The sequence below is a fragment of the Pinus tabuliformis genome, chromosome 8, assembly GCF_031772625.1.
Source record: "Pinus tabuliformis cultivar Carrire ecotype Pingquan chromosome 8, CPIR1, whole genome shotgun sequence".
In the NCBI taxonomy this organism is placed as follows: Eukaryota; Viridiplantae; Streptophyta; class Pinopsida; order Pinales; family Pinaceae; genus Pinus; species Pinus tabuliformis.
The window spans coordinates 1157318350-1157326810 of NC_142294.1; positions in this window are offsets into that span (position 1 = coordinate 1157318350).

The following is an 8461-nucleotide window of genomic DNA, read 5'->3' on the forward strand; positions in this document are numbered from 1 at the left end:
GAGGTTTACCTTTCTCAGCCTGAGGTGAAATTTCAAGCGCTAAAAAAATCAACCTCTCAATCCTAATCAAACCAATGTTGAATAATTTAATATTGATGATTATGCACAAGATGATTTTTGTAGAGCACACAATGGTAATCATTCTGAGAAAAAAATTCTAGATTTTATTAATACGTTCAAGGTTTTTGTGGAAGGAGAAGAGGAAGAAAAATTACAAGAAAGGAAAAAAGGAGAGGTCGAATCCAATAAAATGGTAAATGTGTTATGGGATTTATCACAAGGTGGTTTAATTGATAATGACTTACTAAGTTGAGGAAGAAGAAGAGGAAGTCAATGATGTTTAGAATATAAGTAGAATTCAAAATCAATCTCCTAATCTTGCTTCCACTTCAGCTATTAATAATCCTCCTGCTCCTGCTAAAAAAACACAAACTTTTGATAAAGCCACTAACGCGCCCAATATTTCTCCTCAAACTAATAGAATTTAATATGATTTAGTCTAATATATGAAGAAAACTAGGGAAACTATTTGTTTTTTTGAGTTATCAAAATTATCTCAACAAAGAGATAAAAATGTTAAGGCCTTAAGGAAAGAATCATCTCATACTCAAATGTCCGACAATCCTCAAAATCACCTACCAAAAGAATATCTAATATGAATGCAACTCTCATTGGATATAGATCATCCTCCAAAACTCCTCCATTTCTCTTGACCATTGAAATTTGCAATCAAAATGTTCATATCTCTCTTATTGATTCAAGAGATTCATCAAATGTTATTCCATTATCAATGGTTAAAAAGTTGAATCTTACTCCTATTCAATCATCAAGTCAAACCGTCCAACATGACAGGTCAAGTGTTGAAGTTCTCAAAGAAATTAAACATTTACTTATCAAAATTGTTATAATCCTAGGATTTGTTAGATCATTGACATCATTGTAACTGACATCCCAAAATCTTATGGTCTAATACTTAGTTAGGATTGGTCTGAAAAACTTAATGGATATTTTTGAACTGATTGGTCGCGTCTATGGTTTTCCTTAACTGGAAGACCAAATAAAGTCAAGGTAGATAGAAAACAACACATGAAACGTACAGCTACAAACGTTGAAAATCCAAACAAGCCAGTAATTTTCAACAAGCCTCATTAGGTAATTATAAATTTGATACTTTTCTTGGAAATTTCACATCCAAAGAATCTATTGTTTTGGAAACACAAATTTAAAGCTTGATTTTTCTCATTGTACCTTCTCTAAATTCAAGACAAATTTCATATGATGAAATTCTTCCTACTATTTTACCAAATTATCATGTAAATATGAGTATTTAGGCTTTATACTTTTATGTGTTTAAATCAATAGAAGTTTTTGGTATTGGACATATATTATTAGATCCACAAGGTAATAAGTTTCTTTTATCCTGTAGATTAAATTTTCCTTGCACATACAATGATGTAGAATATGAGGCCTTACTTTAGGGTATTTGCAAAGCCATTGAAATGGAAATAAAAAATATGTCTTCAGTGATCCAAAAATAATTGTTAGGCAGTGCAAAAAAACATTTCATGGTTTATCCAATCATTTAAAAAATTACAGACACGAAGTATGGGACTTATCTCAAAACTTTGACAGTTTTGAATTAAATTCCATTCCTTGATTTCAAAATAATGATGTTGATCTTTTGTCAAATGTTGCTTCAAGACTTGTACCAGTGGGAATGTTTTCACGTGAAAAGTTCTCAATTGAAATCCTTTTTAGTCCATTTGTACCCGACAACATATATAATCGGCGGTTATTCGACAATGATGAACAAATCAAGGATTTTCTAACCTTAGAAGATAATTTTAAAGAATTTGTTATTGATGCAGATCAACATGATGCACAATTACAATAAACTTTGATAAATTTGAATCATAAAATTCAATTCCTAAATCCATAGTTTGTTTGGAAAATTTATTCGATTTTCAGAATAAACTCAAAGGTATTTCAAATTGTAAACTAATCGTTCTTCAATCAAATTCAGAGTTATTAAATTGGGAACAAAGAAACAACCTCAAAATGTTAATATGGGAATCAACTGTACTCTTGTAGAACAATTACGATTCATCAAATTATTCAAACAATACAATGATGTCTTTGTGTGGACTTAAGATGATCTGAATGTTTATGATACCAAAATCATTCAACATTTAATCCTAATAAAACCATATACAAAACCTTTTCAACAAAAAATGCATCCAAGGCTTGAGGGTCAAATCGAAGAGGAATTAAATAAATTGTTAAAATCTAAAATAATATTTCTTGTTAGACATTCTCAATGGGCATCAAATTTAGTTATAGTGTGAAAGAAGAATGGGGATATTAGAATTCGTATTGATTTTTGTAAACTAAAACAAATCCTCTCAAAAAGATAGTTACCCTATTCCTCCAATGGAACAAATTTTGCAATCTATTGTAGGTTCGAATATGTTTTCTTTACTTGATGGGTTCTTAGGTTACAACCAATTTTTGGTTTCTCTCGAAAAGTAGATTAAAACTACTTTTCAAACCAAGTGGGGTACATATGCCTATAAAAATGCATTTCGAACTTATCAGTGCAGGAGAAAATTTCGAAAGAGCCATGGATATTTCTTTTAACGATCTCATTAATAATTTCATGGTGGTACATTTCAATGATATTATGGCTGATTCAAAGAAAATATTACAAAATGTTAATCATTTAAAAATAATATGTGATAGATGTCATAAATACAATATTTCTTTAAACCCAAAGAAGACTATATTTATTGTCACTATAAGTAAATTGTTATGCTTCATAGTTTCCAAAACCACATTATAATCGATCCAAAATGACTTAAAATAATCTTACAAATTATTCTTCCTCATAATAAGAAATCCATGCAATCCTTTTTAGGGAAGATTAACTTTGTCTGAAGATTTGTTCTTGGTTTTGTAGAAACTAATAGACCTATGTAATATATGATTAAAAAGGACCATACTTTCAAATGGGGTATAATTGAGAAAGATGCCTTCGAAAAAATAAAGAGGCTATTGTTGTTTATCCATCATTAATTGGTCCTAATTTTGATAAAGAATTCTTACTATTTACATTTTCATTTGATGTTTCTTATGCAACAATCCTTACTCAAAAGAATTTGATAATATTGAAATTCCTATCTCTTTTATGAGTTATGGATTTCAAGGTATTGAATTAAACTATCCATATATATATAATCAAGCCTATGTGATCTATAAATATGTTTAAAATTTCGTACTTTTCCTTTTTAAGTCTCATACTAAAGTTATAGTTCCCCACCATGCAGTAAGAATTTTTTTGGTACAAAAGGAATTAGGACAAAAAAGGGTTAATTGGATGATTGCACTTCAAGAATATGATATTGATATTAAACCCTAGAAGTCATCAGGAGACAAGGATTATGAAAATTATCAGCCAAATCAGAAGGTTATCACTCAAATGAAGAGGAAAGTTCACATTTAGAAGAAGGTTGGTTTAATGAATTTGAGGTAAGTCAAGAACGAATTCTATATGTTCCTATACCAACAAACACTTGGTATTCTGATATAAAATATTTCTTCATTCATGGAACTGAACCTAATCATTTATCAGTTAAGAAAAAAAAAGGTTTACATTTAAAATGTTCTAAATATCAACTAATTTATGGTGTTCTTTTCAAAAAAAAAATTACGATGATTTTTTTATTGCGATTCTTAGAGAAATATGATGCAGAGAAGGTTTCAGCTGATTTATATGATGGTCCTATTGGTGGAAAATTTGGAGGAGAAACCATTACGCATAAAATACTTCAAGATGGATATTATGGCCAAATCTTTTTAAAAATTCCTATAAATACACAAGGAAATGAAAAAAGTGTCAAAGTGTTGTAGGAAGAGGAAAAATACAATCTCTCCCCTATAGGTTTTAACCCCGTACATAAATTACCCACATACGAATTCTAAAAACAGAAAATAAACAATGGCAAGACCATAAAACATAAAACATATATACATAGATATTTTCCCCTAGATCCCAAAACTAGGACTACCAGATTGATTTTCATTATATTCCTTTCAATGTTACAATAAATATATATACATGTAGGAACCCCTATCCATTAACCCTGGATTAGAACATAATCGTAGTTCCCTTGACCAGATCTACAAAATACCATGGGAAGAAAACCATCATGCCCAAAACCATGTGCACAAAACCACATACAAAACCATAGGAAGGTACCCCCACCTAATATAAGAAGAAATAATATAACATACACCCAACATTCTCCCGCTTGTTGTTTTCTTTCCACAGGGGGGCACATGAGAGCTTAGTCATTGGTTCAACTCTGTAATGCCCATTATTTCTCTACACCAAGGGAAAGTGCTCATAGACTTTGTTAATGCATCTGCAATATTCTTCAAAGTGTCCACCTTTACCAGCAACACCTTTTTGTCCTCAACCATATCCCTTAAAAAATGATACTGAACATCAATGTGCTTTGTCTTTGAATGAAAAACAAAGTTATTTGCCAAGAAAATTATTCTTTGGCTGTGACAGTCTATCCTTATAGCTCGTTGTACTAACCCCATACTTGAACACAATCTAATCAACCAAATTGCTTCCTTTCTTGCATGAGAGGCTTCCATGTATTCTGCCTATATAGTTGAAAGTGCCGCTACAAACTATCTCTTACTCATCTAACTGACTTCACCTCGAAATAGGTTAAACACATACCCACTTATAGATCCTCTCTGATCCAGATCTCCACCCCAATCTGCATCAACAAAGCCATAGACGTCCAAAACTCTATCCAATTCTGATCTTCCTTGGTAGCACAAACCGTAATCACTAGTGCTAGGCAAATACCTAAAAATCCACTTCACTATTTTCCAATGGTCCTTCCTTAGTTTTGACATAAACCTGCTCAATACTCCCACTGCATGTGCAATGTCTGGTCTAGTACAGACCATTGCATACATTAGGCTGCCGACTACACTTCCATATGGAACACGGGACATGTCCTCTTCCTCTTCTTGTGTCTTGGGACACTGTTCAACATATAACTTTACACCTACAATAATAGGAACCTTCACTGGTTTACTATCTTGCAAATTAAACCTCTGCAGTATTGTCTCGACATACTTCCTCTGGTTTAACCAAAGCTTCCTCTTTTCCTGATCTCATTTAATTTCCATGCCCAAAAATAGTTTGTATCACCAAGATCTTTCATGTTGAATTTGGAGGACAATTGGGTCTTCAATTTCTAGACAATTTCTTTGTTATATCCAATCAGAAACATATCACCCACATACAATACTAAATAAATAACAATATCACCAATTAATTTAAAATACACATAATGGTTTTCTTTGCATATGGTGAAGCCAAGTCCTCGTATATATGTATCAAATTTCCGATACCACATCCTTGGTGACTATTTTATCCCATACAGAAACTTTTTAAGCTACATACCAATTCTTTCTTACGCTTCACCACAAAGCCTTCAAGTTGTTTCATGCAGATCTCTTCTTCTAGATCCCCAAGAAGAAATGTTGTCTTCACATCCCTCTTTTCTACCTCAAAATCAAAAGCAGTAGCAACAGATAAAAGTAATATAATAGAAGCTACCTTTGCAATAGGAGAAGAAATATCACCAAAATCAATTCCCAACACCTGAGAATAACCTTTTTCTACCAAGCGAGTTGTGTATTTCTCCACCTTGCCTTCTTCATTCATCTCCTTCTTAAACACCCATTGGCTTCCAATGGTTTTCCTTCCAACCAACAACTCCACCAAATACCAAGCCTCATTTTTGTGCAAATATGCCATTTCATCAACCATGGCCTCTTTCTAGAGTTTTCCATCCTCTAAATCTACTACTTCCCTTACAGTTGTAGGATCATCACCAGTAATAGATAAAGCAGAATTTAAACATAAGTAGCTAGACTATATCTTTATGGTTGCCTTCTTTTTCAAACTGATCTTCTCACAGCTAGAGTTTGTGGCTCTTCATCTTCTGATTCCTCTTTTGTTATAGAGTCTGATTCGTCCTCCTATAGCTCAAACTCTATCTTTTCAAGCTCCTTTGGTAGGACTTCATGTTTAATAACATCCTTCACCTCTCTAAACACCACATCGTGATTGTACACAACCTTCTTTGTTTCTAGGTTCCAAAGCTTATAACCTTTTAAACCATCCTTATACCCAATAAAGATGCACCTTTCAGGTTTACTATCAAACTTGGTTCTTTTCTCCTTTGGAGCATGTACATATGCATCACATCCAAATACCCTCAGATGTGAAAGAGAGGGTTTCTTACCATTCCATACCTCTCGTGGAGTCTTATCCTCCAACGCTGATGAAGGTGATCTATTAACCAGGTAACATAAAGTCTCCACCACCTTTGCCCAAAATTCATGTCCTAACTTGGCACCAGTGAGCATTCTGCTTGCTTTTTCGATTAACCTCTTATTCATTCTTTCTGCACCTCCATTTTTCTAAGGTGTGTATGGAGTAGTCTTCTTTCGTGCTATACTACACTTCTTACAGAACTCTTCAAATTCCTTCTTGCAAAACTCTCCATCATTATCTGTCCTCAGCACTTTTATCTTCTTCTCTGTCTTTTTTTCCACCAGAGCCTTAAATTCTTTAAACCTGTCAAAGACTTCAAATTTCTTCTTGAGGAAATATATCCATGCATTCCTTGAGAAGTCATCTATAAATGATACATAGTACACAAACTTACCCAGTGATGGAACCAACATAGGTCCAAACACATCACTATGCACAAGCTTTGATATTTGTTTCGCCGTCTTAGCACCAGAGGGGAAACTCACCCAATCCTACTTCCCATATACACAATTTTCATAGAAGTCAAAATCCATAGAGAAATTAGACATACCTTCTACCATACCATTAACATGAAGTATTCGAAGGCCCTTCCCTCCAATATGTCCAAGCCTTTGGTGCCATAGCATGGTATTTTCTCCAGAGACCACTAGATTTTATCCTCCACTTTTAGGAACCACAAAAATGTTGCAGCCATCAATAATAGTGCTACCCTGAAGCTTGTTCAGAGTTCTAATCTGAGCTCCCCACATCAATACCAGTGCTCCCCAAACCATCTTGTAGGTATCTTTCTCGAACACTATTTTTACACCTGCATCTTCCATCTTACTTACAAAAATTAGATTTTTGGCTAATGCAGGAATATGCAGAACACCTAGAAGTGTTCTAATCCTTCCACCTTGCAACTTCAACTTGAATTTTCTGCGACCGACGATTCTAGCTTTCCTTTCATCCCCTAAGAAGACATCATCACCATCATATTTATCATACTCACAAAACCACTCGATGTAGGGAGTGAAGTGAAAGGATGCACCTGAGTCAATCAACCATGCCTCATGATCTACATGTGTAGTTGAAGAAGAAGCCAAGTACACATCCCCACCTTCATCTGAGGTGGTTTTTACCTCTGCAGAAGGAGCATCATCAAATCCATTTCCTTTCTCATGAGCTTTAGATCTACAGTCCTTTTTGAAGTGCTCTTCCTTTCAGCATTTCCCGCACACCTTTACAAGTTTTCCTGGAGATTTAGATCTCCCTCAAGATTTATATTTCCCATTCGAGGATTTACTTTTTTTTTTGTTCTGGGACCGTCCTCATATGGACAAGACATCACCATTTTGGCCCTCCGTATTTTTTCATCTCATCTCCTCCAACAACAAGGATGAGACTATTTCATCAAACTGCAAGACATTTGCATTGCTACCTATTGCAACAACTATAATATCCTAGAAATATAGTAGAGAACACAACAAACTCATGCACTTATCTTCATCTGAAATTTTTATATCAATAGATAACAACTAGATTACCACATTATTAAAGGCGTTCATATGCTCTGTCACCGATTCTCCATACTTCATCCTCGGGTTATACAGATTTTTCTGTAGGAACAATTTATTCACCAGAGACTTAGATTTGTACAAAGTCCCTATCTTGTCCCACAAATCCTTCGCCAAATCTTACCCTGATACATTTAACAATACTGAATCTGAGATACACAACAATATTGTTCTCTTTGCCTTCTTATCCAACTTCACCGAGTCTTTAGCTCACATTACCGTTGGTTTAGTACCTGGATCTATCATGATCCACTAATCTTTATCCACCAGTAGATCCTCCATCTTGAGTTTCCATAACTCAAAATTCTGACGATTAAATTTCTCGATCTCTATCTTTCTACTACTCGCCATCATCTTTCACCACAAGAATCGATCCTACAGATATCCCACTGAATAAGGTCTACCACATGCCTGAGAAAAACCCTCAACAACAAAGTCATCCTCTTAAAGCCAAAATAACTCTGATACCAGATGTAGGTTTTAACCCCGTATAGAAATCACCTGCATGCAAATTCTAAAAACATAAAATAAATAATGG